This window comes from Pseudophryne corroboree, chromosome 8 (assembly GCF_028390025.1).
Source record: "Pseudophryne corroboree isolate aPseCor3 chromosome 8, aPseCor3.hap2, whole genome shotgun sequence".
NCBI lineage: Eukaryota > Metazoa > Chordata > Amphibia > Anura > Myobatrachidae > Pseudophryne > Pseudophryne corroboree.
In genome coordinates, this window is record NC_086451.1 from 127,707,631 (window position 1) to 127,726,156 (window position 18,526).

General features: G+C 45.6%; 1 long non-coding RNA gene across 1 annotated transcript in view; it reads left to right on the top strand.

Annotated features, from left to right (window-relative positions):
* Positions 1-18,526, top strand: part of LOC134947553 (uncharacterized) — a 244,696-nt gene that overhangs the window by 152,715 nt on the left and 73,455 nt on the right. Inside the window, exon 2 of the long non-coding RNA XR_010182616.1 lies at positions 2,246-2,369. This is a non-coding gene — a long non-coding RNA (uncharacterized LOC134947553). The remainder of the gene's footprint in view (positions 1-2,245; positions 2,370-18,526) is intronic.

Below are 18,526 nucleotides of genomic sequence, written 5' to 3' on the forward strand. Positions count from 1 at the left end.
ACATTCTTTTGCAGCTGAATGACACCAGGGTGTATGAAAAACTTGAGTCAGATCCGACTATTGGCTTTAAAAGGGAGATTGACAATTTATTGGCGGAGGCAGTGAATATGCAGATTATCACTGAAAAATGTGCAGCAGCACTGACTGTAAGTCATCCAGTAGTGCCAATACTGTACACTCTCCCCAAATTGCACAAGGACGCAAAATGTCCTCCGGGACGACCAATAATATCGGCCCGAGGGTCCCTATATTATTCAATCTCTCAATTCCTAGATCATTACCTGCAACCTATAGTGCAGATGCAAAGCACATATTTACGGGACACTACAAGTTTATTGAAACATCTGGAATGCATTAATGAATCAACCACGCCATGCATCTTGTCGACATTGGATGTCGTTAGTTTATACACAAATATCCCCCATCATAAAGGGATTGAGGCGGTGAGAATGATGATCAGTAATAATGCTAACTACACGGGGCCAGATGTGAAGTTATATCTCCGGCTCTTGGAGCTGACTTTGACCCGCAACTACTTTATGTTCGATGGGCAATTTTTTCTGCAACGAAGGGGCTGTGCAATGGGGTCCTGTGTGGCCCCTACCTATGCTAATTGCTACATGTTCAATGTTGAACGCAGTATCTTTCTATCACCACCAGAGATTGCCAAGAACATTCTTGTATACTTACGCTACATCGATGATGTGATCTTGATCTGGACGGGGACCCAGGAACAGCTTGAGCAGACCTTACTGCAAGCAAATAGGGTCGATGAAGACATCAAATTCACATATACCATTAGTAAAGAAGAGGTTCATTATCTGGACATTAAAATCAAGTCAAATGGATCCGGCATCAGCACATCTATTTACCAAAAACCGACAGATCGTAATATTTTATTGATTCCCTCAAGCCATCACCCTCTAGCCTTGAAGAAGGGACTCCCCTTTTCTCAGTTACTGCGGGTGCACAGAATATGCAGCAACCCGGATGAAGCATCCACTCTGATGGATGAGATGATAGCCAAATTTATGGCAAGAGGCTATGACCGCACAATGCTTCAATGTGCCAAAGCAAAAGTTCTGTCTATTCCACGCCAGAGTACTATGGAAACTAAGTTGAGAAGGACGAATAAGGATGCTTTTCCATTTGTGAGCACTTTTTCCACAGCTAGTAGGGATATTGTAGGAACAGCTAAAAGACACTGGCCTCTGATTAGTCAGGATCCTGGCCTATCCTCCTTAAAGAACAGTACTATTATGCCTTGCTATCGCCGTAGACGGAATATCAGAGATCGTATTGTCCGCACAGACATTACTTATTTCTCTAAACCTGTTAGCCAACATTTTCTCTCTAAAAAGCCTGGCAATTACCGCTGTACAGGGTGTGTAACCTGCAGTTATCTGGAAAGGGGAAATATCTTCGTACATCCACACTCTGGAAGGATATACCATATACGACACATCTTCTCATGTAATAGTCGGTATGTAATCTACTTCATCAGATGCCCTTGCGGGCTATTGTATGTCGGGAAGACGACCTGACAATTTAAAGAGAGGATGGCGGCTCACCGTTGTACTATAAGACAAGCGTTGGAAGGACAAGCCTGTGACCAGCCGGTTGCACGGCACTTTCGAGAACATAAGCATCCGTTGGCCTCAATGCAATACAAGATGATAGATCATGTACCAGCATCTATCAGAGGGGGAAATAGGGAGAAAGCCCTACTGAAACTAGAAGCAAGATGGATCTTCAATTTGGGCACCATTGCCCCAGCAGGGTTAAATGAACATCTCTCGCTGACATGTTTTCTTTAAATTTTGCTTTTTTGCTTCCACAGATCTTTTTTAGATTTTTTCTTGACTATATTTACCATTATGATATGCTGATCGCTCTCTGATTCTTGTTCATTATCTCTGAGTCTCCATTCTAACCCTATCAGTAGACTGGGGTTATCTAAAACATGCCTTCACTAAATGTATGGTCATTTTACTATACAGCTCTTTAGTGTAATTATAATTGTTGTTATATTTAGTTGCGGTACCATTCGAGTCTGTGGGTACCAATAAGTAGTAGAATCATAGGCTATGTCCTGTGATCTCAATTTTATAATGGGAGGCATGTTTTGAAACCCTTAAATCTATTTGTTAATACTATGTTATGTGTGTGTTAATACGGAAGCGCTACGATCTATTGGTGCTTGGGGCTTCACAGTCAAAATGTTTTTGCTTCACTTGTCTCCTAGGCAACCTGGACGGCTGTGGGAAGCCTGACGCCGGGCGCTGTACAGTGACGTCATGGCGACTGCATGCTGCCGGGAAGCCGCGCTCTGGGTGTGTTTGATTCACTGGTGACTGGTATCTATATAGGTAAGTTCATGTTATGTCTGCTTTTGTACTCTGATGAAGGATTAAACTATCCGAAACGTTAGTACTGTATGTGGTGGTACAGTGTCAGTTTATTGTTACAAGTCCAGAGAGTGCCGCCTCTATTGTTACCTACATTAATATCCGTCGAGGAGGGCACCGTGGCTGCTGCTGCTTACAGTTTGAGTGCCGGGAACTTTGTATTGTATGTATATATATATATATATATATATATATATATTAATATATATATAGCAACACAATTACCGGCACTCACTACCTCACATGTGGGATGCCCAGGTGCCCTCCGTCACTTTCGTGTATATAAATACAAATATACAATGGCGGCACTCAGACGGGACTTGTACAGCAAATGAAAAAGGAAGAGACTAAGCTCTTATCCGTAGTTAACGTTTCAGTTTTTATAACTTTCGTCAGAACAGCATATACATGACAATACACATACCTTTATACCCTTCACCAACACCCGTGTACTGCTTCCGTGGCTCAGCCGCGCCGGCGGGGGACGGATGACGTCATCACACTGCACCGCTTGTTCGAGCGCTCCTCCCCGTCGTCGCCCCGGTCACCATGAAACCAACTGTAACAACAAAACGTGATATTCACTCTGCTACATCCCGTTTATCCCTGAGTTACTGGATACCAAACTACATGTACTTAGCAATCGAATAAGTTATATTATTCATATAGACCACATCTCCTGCAACTATATACTATCATGCTTTAATCAATAAAACAGTTCAAACTAAACTGCTCATTGAGCCCACCTGGGGCTAGTGTATTTAAACGGTGTATCCACCTGGCTTCCCGTTGCAATAACAACTTATTCCTAATCACCCCCACGGATATTTTTGGGTTGTTGGTCTATAATTTTGTATTTCAGGGTTGCCAACCCATGTCTAAACTTGGCAAAATGCCTGGCCACTGGTTGCGCCTGGCTCTGCCCCTCAATAGCTGCACGGATAGCAGACCTATGCATAGCCATTCTTTCACGAAATTGACGTGTGGTTTTACCCACATAAAAAAGCCCACAGGGGCATCTTATGAAATAAATCACATGGGTGCAGGTACAGGTTAGAATTTTATCTATTTTTATAAACTTCCCAGTGTGGGGATGTGAAAAACCGTGGCCCATCTCCATGTAGCTGCAAGTTGTGCAGCCTACACATTTGTAGCACCTAGAGATGAGCGGGTTCGGTTCCTCGGAATCCGAACCCCCCCGAACTTCAGCCTTTTTACACGGGTCCGAGGCAGACTCGGATCTTCCCGCCTTGCTCGGTTAACCCGAGCGCGCCCGAACGTCATCATCCCGCTGTCGGATTCTCGCGAGGCTCGTATTCTATCGCGAGACTCGGATTCTATATAAGGAGCCGCGCGTCGCCGCCATTTTCACACATGCATTGAGATTGATAGGGAGAGGACGTGGCTGGCGTCCTCTCCGTTAGAATAGATAGAGACACTTGAGTTGATTTACTACTAACTTAGTAATTTTGGGGAGCATTAGGAGTACTCAGAGTGCAGAGTTTTGCTGATAGTTACTAGTGACCACCACCAGTTGTATTTATTATTTAATATAATCCGTTCTCTGCCTGAAAAAAAACGATACACAGTCACATACCATATCTGTGCTCAGCCTCAGTGTGCTGCATGATAATATCATCTATGTATATCTGACTGTGCTGAGTGCTCACTGCTCACACAGCTGAATTGTGGGGGAGACTGGGGTGCAGTTATAGCAGGAGTACAGTGCACACTTTTGCTGCCAGTGTGACTGACCAGTGACCACCAGTATATTGTCTGCCTGAAAAAGTTAAACACTCCTGTGGTGTTTTTTTTTTATTCTATAAACGCATTCTGCTGACAGTGTCCAGCAGGTCCGTCATTCATTATATTATATAAATATTTACCTGCAGTAGTGTTATATTTTTTTTGTTCATCTCTATCATCTTTATCATCTCTATATTAGCAGACGCAGTACGGTAGTCCACAGCTGTGGCTACCTCTGTGTCGTCAGTGCTCGTCCATAATTGTATACCTACCTGTGGTGGGGTTTATTTTTCTATCTTCTTCATACTAGTAGTTTAGGAGTCTGCTGACAGTGTCCAGCAGGTCCGTCATTATATTATATATACCTGCAGTAGTGATATATATATATTTTTTATATCATTATCATCTCTATACTAGCAGACGCAGTACGGTAGTCCACAGCTGTAGCTACCTCTGTGTCGTCAGTGCTCGTCCATAATTGTATACCTACCTGTGGTGGGTTTTTTTTTTCTATCTTCTTCATACTAGTAGTTTAGGAGTCTGCTGACAGTGTCCAGCAGGTCCGTCATTATATTATATATACCTGCAGTAGTGATATATATATATTTTTTATATCATTATCATCTCTATACTAGCAGACGCAGTACGGTAGTCCACGGCTGTAGCTACCTCTGTGTCGTCAGTGCTCGTCCATAATTGTATACCTACCTGTGGTGGGTTTTTTTTTTCTATCTTCTTCATACTAGTAGTTTAGGAGTCTGCTGACAGTGTCCAGCAGGTCCGTCATTATATTATATATACCTGCAGTAGTGATATATATATATTTTTTATATAATTATCATCTCTATACTAGCAGACGCAGTACGGTAGTCCACGGCTGTAGCTACCTCTGTGTCGTCAGTGCTCGTCCATAATTGTATACCTACCTGTGGTGGGGTTTTTTTTCTATCTTCTTCATACTAGTAGTTTAGGAGTCTGCTGACAGTGTCCAGCAGGTCCGTCATTATATTATATATACCTGCAGTAGTGATATATATATATTTTTTATATCATTATCATCTCTATACTAGCAGACGCAGTACGGTAGTCCACGGCTGTAGCTACCTCTGTGTCGTCAGTGCTCGTCCATAATTGTATACCTACCTGTGGTGGGGTTTATTTTTCTATCTTCTTCATACTAGTAGTTTAGGAGTCTGCTGACAGTGTCCAGCAGGTCCGTCATTATATTATATATACCTGCAGTAGTGATATATATATATTTTTTATATCATTATCATCTCTATACTAGCAGACGCAGTACGGTAGTCCACGGCTGTAGCTACCTCTGTGTCGTCAGTGCTCGTCCATAATTGTATACCTACCTGTGGTGGGGTTTTTTTTTCTATCTTCTTCATACTAGTAGTTTAGGAGTCTGCTGACAGTGTCCAGCAGGTCCGTCATTATATTATATATACCTGCAGTAGTGATATATATATTTTTGTTATATCATTATCATCTCTATACTAGCAGACGCAGTACGATAGTCCACGGCTGTAGCTACCTCTGTGTCGTCAGTCACTCGTCATCCATAAGTATACTAGTATCCATCCATCTCCATTGTTTACCTGAGGTGCCTTTTAGTTGTGCCTATTAAAATATGGAGAACAAAAATGTTGAGGTTCCAAAAATAGGGAAAGATCAAGATCCACTTCCACCTCGAGCTGAAGCTGCTGCCACTAGTCATGGCCGAGACGATGAAATTCCATCAACGTCGTCTGCCAAGGCCGATGCCCAATGTCATAGTACAGAGCATGTAAAATCCAAAACACAAAATATCAGTAAAAAAAGGACTCAAAAATCTAAAATAAAATCGTCGGAGGAGAAGCGTAAACTTGCCAATATGCCATTTACCACACGGAGTGGCAAGGAACGGCTGAGGCCCTGGCCTATGTTCATGGCTAGTGGTTCAGCTTCACATGAGGATGGAAGCACTCAGCCTCTCGCTAGAAAAATGAAAAGACTTAAGCTGGCAAAAGCACAGCAAAGAACTGTGCGTTCTTCGAAATCACAAATCCACAAGGAGAGTCCAATTGTGTCGGTTGCGATGCCTGACCTTCCCAACACTGGACGTGAAGAGCATGCGCCTTCCACCATTTGCACGCCCCCTGCAAGTGCTGGAAGGAGCACCCGCAGTCCAGTTCCTGATAGTCAGATTGAAGATGTCAGTGTTGAAGTACACCAGGATGAGGAGGATATGGGTGTTGCTGGCGCTGGGGAGGAAATTGACAAGGAGGATTCTGATGGTGAGGTGGTTTGTTTAAGTCAGGCACCCGGGGAGACACCTGTTGTCCGTGGGAGGAATATGGCCATTGACATGCCTGGTGAAAATACAAAAAAAATCAGCTCTTCGGTGTGGAAGTATTTCAACAGAAATGCGGACAACAGGTGTCAAGCCGTGTGTTGCCTTTGTCAAGCTGTAATAAGTAGGGGTAAGGACGTTAACCACCTCGGAACATCCTCCCTTATACGTCACCTGCAGCGCATTCATCATAAGTCAGTGACAAGTTCAAAAACTTTGGGCGACAGCGGAAGCAGTCCACTGACCAGTAAATCCCTTCCTCTTGTAACCAAGCTCACGCAAACCACCCCACCAACTCCCTCAGTGTCAATTTCCTCCTTCCCCAGGAATGCCAATAGTCCTGCAGGCCATGTCACTGGCAATTCTGACGAGTCCTCTCCTGCCTGGGATTCCTCCGATGCATCCTTGCGTGTAACGCCTACTGCTGCTGGCGCTGCTGTTGTTGCTGCTGGGAGTCGATGGTCATCCCAGAGGGGAAGTCGTAAGACGACTTTTACTACTTCCACCAAGCAATTGACTGTCCAACAGTCCTTTGCGAGGAAGATGAAATATCACAGCAGTCATCCTGCTGCAAAGCGGATAACTGAGGCCTTGGCATCCTGGGCGGTGAGAAACGTGGTTCCGGTATCCATCATTACTGCAGAGCCAACTATAGACTTGTTTGAGGTACTGTGTCCCCGGTACCAAATACCATCTAGGTTCCATTTCTCTAGGCAGGCGATACCGAAAATGTACACAGACCTCAGAAAAAGACTCACCAGTGTCCTAAAAAATGCAGTTGTACCCAATGTCCACTTAACCACGGACATGTGGACAAGTGGAGCAGGGCAGACTCAGGACTATATGACTGTGACAGCCCACTGGGTAGATGTATTGACTCCCGCCGCAAGAACAGCAGCGGCGGCACCAGTAGCAGCATCTCGCAAACGCCAACTCTTTCCTAGGCAGGCTACGCTTTGCATCACCGCTTTCCAGAATACGCACACAGCTGAAAACCTCTTACAGCAACTGAGGAAGATCATCGCAGAATGGCTTACCCCAATTGGACTCTCCTGTGGATTTGTGGCATCGGACAACGCCAGCAATATTGTGTGTGCATTAAATCTGGGCAAATTCCAGCACGTCCCATGTTTTGCACATACCTTGAATTTGGTGGTGCAGAATTATTTAAAAAACGACAGGGGCGTGCAAGAGATGCTGTCGGTGGCCAGAAGAATTGCGGGACACTTTCGGTGTACAGGCACCACGTACAGAAGACTGGAGCAACACCAAAAACGCCTGAACCTGCCCTGCCATCATCTGAAGCAAGAAGTGGTAACGAGGTGGAATTCAACCCTCTATATGCTTCAGAGGTTGGAGGAGCAGCAAAAGGCCATTCAAGCCTATACAACTGACCACGATATAGGAGGTGGAATGCACCCGTCTCAAGCGCAGTGGAGAATGATTTCAACGTTGTGCAAGGTTCTGCAACCTTTTGAACTTGCCACACGTGAAGTCAGTTCAGACACTGCCAGCCTGAGTCAGGTCATTCCCCTCATCAGGCTTTTGCAGAAGAAGCTGGAGACATTGAAGGAGGAGCTAACACTGAGCGATTCCGCTAGGCATGTGGGACTTGTGGATGGAGCCCTTAATTCGCTTAGCAAGTATTCACGGGTGGTCAATCTGTTGAAATCAGAGCACTACATTTTGGCCACCGTGCTCGATCCTAGATTTAAAACCTACCTTGGATCTCTCTTTCCGGCAGACACAAGTCTGCTGGGGTTCAAAGAACTGCTGGTGAGAAAATTGTCAAGTCAAGCGGAACGCGACCTGTCAACATCTCCTCCTTCACATTCTCCCGCAACTGGGGGTGCGAGAAAAAGGCTCAGAATTCCGAGCCCACCCGCTGGCGGTGATGCAGGGCAGTCTGGAGCGACTGCTGATGCTGACATCTGGTCCGGACTGAAGGACCTGCCAACGATTACGGACATGTCGTCTACTGGCACTGCATATGATTCTCTCTCCATTGAAAGAATGGTGGAGGATTATATGAGTGACCGCATCCAAGTAGGCACGTCAGACAGTCCGTACGTATACTGGCAGGAAAAAGAGGCAATTTGGAGGCCCTTGCACAAACTGGCTTTATTCTACCTAAGTTGCCCTCCCACAAGTGTGTACTCCGAAAGAGTGTTTAGTGCCGCCGCTCACCTTGTCAGCAATCGGCGTACGAGGTTACTTCCAGAAAATGTGGAGAAGATGATGTTCATTAAAATGAATTATAATCAATTCCTCCATGGAGACATTCACCAGCAGCAATTGCCTCCACAAAGTACACAGGGAGCTGTGATGGTGGATTCCAGTGGGGACGAATTGATAATCTGTGAGGAGGGGGATGTACACGGTGATGAATCGGAGGATGATGATGAGGTGGACATCTTGCCTCTGTAGAGCCAGTTTGTGCAAGCAGAGATTAATTGCTTCTTTTTTGGTGGGGGTCCAAACCAACCCTTCATTTCAGTCACAGTCGTGTGGCAGACCCTGTCACTGAAATGATGGGTTGGTTAAAGTGTGCATGTCCTGTTTATACAACATAAGGGTGGGTGGGAGGGCCCAAGGACAATTCCATCTTGCACCTCTTTTTTCTTTCATTTTTCTTTGCGTCATGTGCTGTTTGGGGAGTGTTTTTTGGAAGGGCTATCCTGCCTGACACTGCAGTGCCACTCCTAGATGGGCCAGGTGTTTGTGTCGGCCACTTGGGTCGCTGAGCTTAGTCATCCAGCGACCTCGGTGCAAATTTGCTTTAGTTTTCATCAGTTCATTCCAATTGTATCCCCTCAATTGGAAATGACGGGCCACAGCATCAATCTCCAACTCTGTGTTGGCAATATTATCCGAGATTCTGTGTGCCCTTTAGAACTGGTAGTATGGTAAACTATATTTAGTTGTAGCGGGGTGAAAGCTAGAGGCCTGCAATAAAGTGTTTTTGTCAGTCGGTTTTTTATAAAGACTAGTGATGTGCACCGGAAATTTTTCGGGTTTTGTGTTTTGGTTTTGGGTTCGGTTCCGCGGCCGTGTTTTGGGTTCGAACGCAATTTTGCAAAACCTCACCGAATTTTTTTTGTCGGTTTCGGGTGTGTTTTGGATTCGGGTGTTTTTTTCAAAAAACCCCCAAAAAACAGCTTAAATCATAGAATTTGGGGCTCATTTTGATCCCATAGTATTATTAACCTCAATATCCATAATTTCCACTCATTTCCAGTCTATTCTGAACACCTCACACCTCACAATATTATTTTTAGTCCTAAAATTTGCACCGAGGTCGCTGGATGGCTAAGCTAAGCTACACAAGTGGCCGACACAAACACCTGGCCCATCTAGGAGTGGCACTGCAGTGTCACGCAGGATGGCCCTTCAAAAAAATACTCCCCAAACAGCACATGACGCAAAGAAAAAAAGAGGCGCAATGAGGTAGCTGTGTGACTAAGCTAAGCGACCCTAGTGGCCGACACAAACACCTGGCCCATCTAGGAGCGGCACTGCAGTGTCACGCAGGATGGCCCTTCAAAAAAATACTCCCCAAACAGCACATGACGCAAAGAAAAAAAGAGGCGCAATGAGGTAGCTGTGTGACTAAGCTAAGCGACCCTAGTGGCCGACACAAACACCTGGCCCATCTAGGAGTGGCACTGCAGTGTCACGCAGGATGGCCCTTCAAAAAAATACTCCCCAAACAGCACATGACGCAAAGAAAAAAAGAGGCGCAATGAGGTAGCTGTGTGACTAAGCTAAGCGACCCTAGTGGCCGACACAAACACCTGGCCCATCTAGGAGTGGCACTGCAGTGTCACGCAGGATGGCCCTTCAAAAAAATACTCCCCAAACAGCACATGATGCAAAGAAAAATGAAAGAAAAAAGAGGTGCAAGATGGAATTGTCCTTGGGCCCTCCCACCCACCCTTATGTTGTATAAACAGGACATGCACACTTTAACGAACCCATCATTTCAGCGACATGGTCTGCCACACGACTGTGACTGAAATGACTGGTAGGTTTGGGCCCCCACCAAAAAAGAAGCAATCAATCTCTCCTTGCACAAACTGTCCACCTCATCATCATCGTCCGATTCATCACCCCTTTCACTGTGTACATCCCCCTCCTCACAGATTATTAATTCGTCCCCACTGGAATCCACCATCTCAGGTCCCCGTGTACTTTCTGGAGGCAATTGCTGCTGGTGAATGTCTCCATGGAGGAATTGATTATAATTCATTTTAATGAACATCATCTTCTCCACATTTTCTGGAAGTAACCTCGTACGCCGATTGCTGACAAGGTGAGCGGCGGCACTAAACACTCTTTCGGAGGACACACTGGAGGGAGGGCAAATTAGGTAGAATAAAGCCAGTTTCTGCAAGGGCCTCCAAATTGCCTGTTTTTCCTGCCAGTATACGTACGGACTGTCTGACGTGCCTACTTGGATGCGGTCACTCATATAATCCTCCACCATTCTTTCAATGGTGAGAGAATCATATGCAGTGACAGTAGACGACATGTCAGTAATCGTTGGCAGGTCCTTCAGTCCGGACCAGATGTCAGCATCAGCAGTCGCTCCAGACTGCCCTGCATCACCGTCAGCGGGAGAGGCTCGGAATTCGTAGCCTTTTCCTCGCACCCCCAGTTGCGGGAGAATGTGAAGGAGGAGATGCTGACGGGTCGCGTTCCGCTTGACTTGACAATTTTCTCACCAGCAGGTCTTTGAACCTCTGCAGACTTGTGTCTGCCGGAAAGAGAGATCCAACGCAGGTTTTAAATCTAGGATCGAGCACGGTGGCCAAAATGTAGTGCTCTGATATCAACAGATTGACCACCCGTGCATCCTGGTTAAGCAAATGAAGGGCTCCATCCACAAGTCCCACATGCCTAGCGGAATCGCTCTGTTTTAGCTCCTCCTTCAATGCCTCCAGCTTCTTCTGCAAAAGCCTGATGAGGGGAATGACCTGACTCAGGCTGGCAGTGTCTGAACTGACTTCACGTGTGGCAAGTTCAAAAGGTTGCAGAACCTTGCACAACGTTGAAATCATTCTCCACTGCGCTTGAGACAGGTGCATTCCACCTCCTTTGCCTATATCGTGGGCAGATGTATAGGCTTGAATGGCCTTTTGCTGCTCCTCCATCCTCTGAAGCATATAGAGGGTTGAATTCCACCTCGTTACCACCTCTTGCTTCAGATGATGGCAGGGCAGGTTCAGGTGTTTTTGGTGGTGCTCCAGTCTTCTGTACGCAATGCCTGTATGCCGAAAGTGGCCCGCAATTCTTCTGGCCACCGACAGCATCTCTTGCACGCCCCTGTCGTTTTTTAAATAATTCTGCACCACCAAATTCAAGGTATGTGCAAAACATGGGACGTGCTGGAATTTGCCCAGATGTAATGCACGCACAATATTGCTGGCGTTGTCCGATGCCACAAATCCCCAGGAGAGTCCAATTGGGGTAAGCCATTCTGCGATGATCTTCCTCAGTTGCCGTAAGAGGTTTTCAGCTGTGTGCGTATTCTGGAAAGCGGTGATACAAAGCGTAGCCTGCCTAGGAACGAGTTGGCGTTTGCGAGATGCTGCTACTGGTGCCGCCACTGCTGTTCTTGCAGCGGGAGGCAATACATCTACCCAGTGGGCTGTCTCAGTCATATAGTCCTGAGTATGCCCTGCTCCACTTGTCCACATGTCCGTGGTTAAGTGGACATTGGGTACAACTGCATTTTTTAGGACACTGGTGAGTCTTTTTCTGAGGTCTGTGTACATTTTCGGTATCGCCTGCCTAGAGAAATGGAACCTAGATGGTATTTGGTACCGGGGACACAGTACCTCAAGCAATTCTCTAGTTCCCCGTGAAATAACGGCGGATACTGGACGCACGTCTAACACCAACATAGTTGTCAAGGCCTGAGTTATCCGCTTTGCAACAGGATGACTGCTGTGATATTTCATCTTCCTCGCAAAGGACTGTTGGACAGTCAATTGCTTACTGGAAGTAGTACAAGTGGTCTTCTGACTTCCCCTCTGGGATGACGATCGACTCCCAGCAGCAACAACAGCAGCGCCAGCAGCAGTAGGCGTTACCCTCAAGGATGCATCGGAGGAATCCCACGCAGGAGAGGACTCATCAGACTTGCCAGTGACATGGCCTGCAGGACTATTGGCTTTCCTGGGTAAGGAGGAAATTGACACTGAGGGAGTTGGTGGTGTGGTTTGCGCGAGCTTGGTCACAAGAGGAAGGGATTTACTGGTCAGTGGACTGCTTCCGCTGTCGCCCAAAGTTTTTGAACTTGTCACTGACTTATTATGAATGCGCTGCAGGTGACGTATAAGGGAGGATGTTCCGAGGTGGTTAACGTCCTTACCCCTACTTATTACAGCTTGACAAAGGCAACACACGGATTGACACCAGTTGTCCGCATTTCTGTTGAAATAATTCCACACTGAAGAGCTGATTTTTTTTGTATTTTGACCAGGCATGTCAATGGCCATATTCCTCCCACGGACAACAGGTGTCTCCCCGGGTGCCTGACTTAAACAAACCACCTCACCATCAGAATCCTCCTTGTCAATTTCCTCCCCAGCGCCAGCAACACCCATATCCTCATCCTGGTGTACTTCTACACTGACATCTTCAATTTGACTATCAGGAACTGGACTGCGGGTGCTCCTTCCAGCACTTGCAGGGGGCGTGAAAATGGTGGAAGGCGCAAGCTCTTCCCGTCCAGTGTTGGGAAGGTCAGGCATCGCAACCGACACAATTGGACTCTCCTTGGGGATTTGTGATTTCGAAGAACGCACAGTTCTTTGCTGTGCTTTTGCCTGCTTAAGTCTTTTCTTTTTTCTAGCGAGAGGATGAGTGCTTCCATCCTCATGTGAAGCTGAACCACTAGCCATGAACATAGGCCAGGGCCTCAGCCGTTCCTTGCCACTCCATGTCGTAAATGGCTTCTCCTCAGACGCTTTTAATTTTGATTTTTGGGTCATTTTACTGATCTTTTGTGTTTTGGATTTTACATGCTCTGTACTATGACATTGGGCATCGGCCTTGGCAGACGACGTTGATGGCATTTCATCGTCTCGGCCATGACTAGTGGCAGCAGCTTCAGCACGAGGTGGAAGTGGATCTTGATCTTTCCCTATTTTTTTAACCTCCACATTTTTGTTCTCCATATTTTAATGCGCACAACTAAAAGCAACCACAGGTATACAATGTAGATGGATGGATAGTATAGTATTATATTACTTATGGAGGACGAGTGACGACACAGAGGTAGGTACAGCCGTGGCCTACCGTACTGCTTATATATATAATATACTGTATAATAATAATAACGGACCTGGTGGACACTGTCAGCAGACTGCTAAACTAGTATGAAAAAAAAAAACCACCACAGGTATACAATGTAGATGGATGGATAGTATAGTATTATATTACTTATGGACGACGAGTGCACTGACGACACAGAGGTAGGTACAGCCGTGGCCTACCATACTGCTATATATATATATATATATATATATATATATATACAATATACTGTATAATAATAATAACGGACCTGGTGGACACTGTCAGCAGACTGCTAAACTAGTTTGAAGAAAAAAAAAACCACCACAGGTATACATTGTAGATGGATGGATAGTATAGTATTATATTACTTATGGACGACAAGTGCACTGACGACACAGAGGTAGATACAGCCGTGGCCTACCGTACTGCTATATATATATATATATATATATATATATATATAATATACTGTATAATAATAATAACGGACCTGGTGGACACTGTCAGCAGACTGCTAAACTAGTATGAAGAAAAAAAAAGCCACCACAGGAGTGTTTTTCAGGCAGACAAACGTATACTGGACTTGTGGTTACTGTCAGCAAAACTGTGCACTGTACTCCTGCAATAACTGCTCCCCAGTCCCCACAATTAGGCAGTGTGAGCAGTGCACTCAGCACAGATATATGCAGCAGTGCAGCACACTGAGTGAGCACAGATATGGTGGAGCGTTTTATTTTCAGGCAGAGAAACAACGGATTAAACTCACTGGTGGTATAATCAAAACCCTGCACTGTACTCCCTAACAGCTGCTCCCCGTCCCCAATCCTCCCCACAATTATAACTAAGTCACTCAGTCTTTTCTACTATAACGGAGAGGACGCCAGCCACGTCCTCTCCCTATCAATCTCAATGCACGTGTGAAAATGGCGGCGACGCGCGGCTCCTTATATAGAATCCGAATCTCGCGAGAGTCCGACAGCGGGATGATGACGTTCGGGCGCGCTCGGGTTAACCGAGCAAGGCGGGAGGATCCGAGTCGCTCGGACCCGTGAAAAAAAAGGTGAAGTTCGGGCGGGTTCGGATCCCGAGGATCCGAACCCGCTCATCACTAATAAAGACTAGTATGTAACCGTCCTTCTATCAGAGTTATTTGGACGTCCAAATAATTCACTCATTCCTCACTAATCGTGGCAGTGAACTTGATGTTTACATCTCTTAGATTGATTTCAGAGATCAGCTGATTAAGGGAATCCCTGGTCCCAGACCAAATCAGCAGCAGGTCATCTATATAGCGCACAAAGAATATTATCCTTTTAGTGCTATTGGGGTTAGAGAAAAACAATTATTTTTCTATCTCAAACATAAAGCAGTTCGCAAACGCCGGGGATACGCAGCTACCCATTGCGCACCCCTGCAGTTGTTCGAACCACTTATTGTCAAACAAGAAATAGTTGTGTATCAGGGTGAGTTTCAACAACTCTAAGAAAAATTGTAAATCCGGGCCCTGATACAACGGACTACTAGATAACAGACGTCTGGCTGCCTCTACACCTCTATCGTGTGGGATGTTGGTGTAGAGGCTAACCACATCTAGTGTGCACAATATACTGTCGGCGGGGAGGTCTGGCAATGACTGTAATTTGGTAATTAGTGAAGTGGTGTCTTTAAGGTATGTAGGCTGTGCCTGAATCACAGGCTGGAAATAATAATCTAGATACTGTGACACCTTATACAACACTGAATTGCGAGCTGAAATGATAGGGCGTCCCGGTGGCTCCATCAAATCCTTATGAATTTTAGGTATTGTGTAAAAGACCGGTGCCACCGGGAAGTCCTGTATCAGTGCCTCTCGCAATGCTCCAGAAATCAGACCTTCCTGCACTGCTGCCTCTAACACGTTTTTAAGTTCACAATTATATATCTCTGTTGGCTCTTTCAACAAACTTCTATATACCGAAGTATCTAATAATTGTTTGTAAGCCTCCTTTTTATACTGGCACAAATTCTGAACAACAATACCGCCCCCCTTATCGGCGGGGCGTATTACTATACTCTGATCTTTGCTTAGGCTAATCAATGCTTCTCTTTCCCCTTTAGATAAATTAGACCTCTGCTTTCGATGGGATTTAGCAAGCTCCCCTACTTTGGAGTCTAAGACTCTCGCAAAACATTTGAGTGAAGTATCGGATGTAACAGGGTCAAAGTTCGAGCGTTTTTTCAATGGGCTGGGTACGTCCGATTTCTTTGCAAGCTGTGGTTGTGTTGAAAAATGTTCTTTTAACCGCAGCCTTCTATTGACGTTATAAGAGTCAATTTTCCACTGGAAATCATTAAACTCGGTAGTAGGTATAAACGACAGACCTTTACCTAATACTGAGAGTTCATCTGTGGTTAACACCCGTCCTGATAAATTAAAAATTACGTTGTTTTCTTCATCTTGGTGGTTGTTTTTTTTGTAGATTCTTTGGTTTTGTTTGCTGCGCCTTGTGCTGTATCTGTCTTGGCGCCTCGCATGGCTCTGGTATTGACCCCTAAAGGGGGTTTGTTCCTCTGTGACCGGCCAGCTGTCTCATTGTCACTAAAGGTGGACTGTTCCCCACTAGATGTGTCTGTCCCATATGCCCTCCGAGCTCTCTGCTTGAATCCACGTCGTTGCTGTCGTCGGCCGTCCGGGTTATTGACCCAGCTGTAAACGGTACCCTCTTGATAGTCCTTCTGTACCGTAAGCAATTTACGCCTTTTGAACTGCACTAGCTCCAGTTTGTATGCTTCCAATTGCTCTGTTAATTTATCCATCCATTTCACCTCTGGATTGGCCCTTAGCGCAGTCAGATGTTTCTCCTCAAAAGCCACAGTCATCTCTTTCAACAGATTCATTTCCCGTGCAGATTCTTCTTTTACTAGAAGAATAAGGTCGAGACTGCACTTGTTAAGAATGCCTATCCACTTACGACAAAATTCTATATTGTATTTCCCAATGGTGGGAATATTCCGCACCCTGAAACCCCGTGGAATCTGGCGGTTTCGGTGATAATCTGATAACGTCACACCATGCATAAAAAAGTCTGTTTGTTTCTTATGTAGTCGCAATAATTTCTGATATACAATATCATTGCTTTCTAGGCCACCTGACGTGGCCAAATCCTCTTTAAATCTGATATTTTCCGTATCAGCATCTGAGAAGGACCATATGTCACATGCAGCGACATCGATATGGCGGTAACCTCCAGGTTCCCAAGGATCTGCACCATGTGCCATGGTCGCCTTTAAACACGATCCTCTAAAGTGAACCCCAATACCAGATGACTGATTGAAGATACAAAGTCAGAAATAGCGGGTGGTGCCTTGTATGCTCCAGACCGGGTACTCTCACTCACAGTGTCAGTGCCCGGCTTCTGGACAAATGCAGCAACACAATTACCGGCACTCACTACCTCACATGTGGGATGCCCAGGTGCCCTCCGTCACTTTTGTGTATATAAATCCAAATATACAATAGCGGCACTCAGACGGGACTTGTACAGCAAATGAAAAAGGAAGAGACAAAGCTCTTATCCGTAGTTAACGTTTCAGTTTTTATAACTTTCGTCAGAACAGCATATACATGACAATAAACATACCTTTATACCCTTCACCAACACCCGTGTACTGCTTCCGTGGCTCGGCCGCACCGGTGGGGGACGGATGACGTCATCACACTGCACCGCTTGTTCGAGCGCTCCTCCCCATCGTCGCCCCGGTCACCATGGAAACCAACTGTAACAACAAAACGTGATATTCACTCTGCTAGATCCCGTGTAAACCCTGAGTTACTGGATACCAAACTACATGTACTTAGCAATCGAATAAGTTATATTACTCATATAGACCACATCTCCTGCAACTATATACTATCATGCTTTAATCAATAAAACAGTTCAAACTAAACGCTCATTGAGCCCACCTGGGGCTACAGTACAGGTGGGCTCAATGAGCAGTTTAGTTTGAACTGTTTTATTGATTAAAGCATGATAGTATATAGTTGCAGGAGATGTGGTCTATATGAGTAATATAACTTATTCGATTCGATGTTGTTACAGTTGGTTTCCATGGTGACCGGGGCGACGATGGGGAGGAGCGCTCGAACAAGCGGTGCAGTGTGATGACGTCATCCGTCCCCCGCCGGCGCGGCCGAGCCACGGAAGCAGTACACGGGTGTTGGTGAAGGGTATAAAGGTATGTGTATTGTCATGTATATGCTGTTCTGACGAAAGTTATAAAAACTGAAACGTTAACTACGGATAAGAGCTTTGTCTCTTCCTTTTTCATTTGCTGTACAAGTCCCGTCTGAGTGCCGCCATTGTATATTTGGATTTATATACACGAAAGTGACGGAGGGCACCTGGGCATCTCACATGTGAGGTAGTGAGTGCCGGTAATTGTGTTGATGCATTTGTCCAGAAGCCGGGCACTGACACTGTGAGTGAGAGTACCCGGTCTGGAGCATACAAGGCACCACCCGCTATTTCTGACTTTGTATCTTCAATCAGTCATCTGGTATTGGGGTTCACTTTAGAGGATCGTGTTTAAAGGCGACCATGGCACATGGTGCAGATCCTGGGGAACCTGGAGGTTACCGCCATATCAATGTTGCTGCATGTGACATATGGTCCTTCTCAGATGCTGATGCGGAAAATATCAGATTTAAAGAGGATTTGGCCACGTCAGGTGGCCTAGAAAGCAATGATAT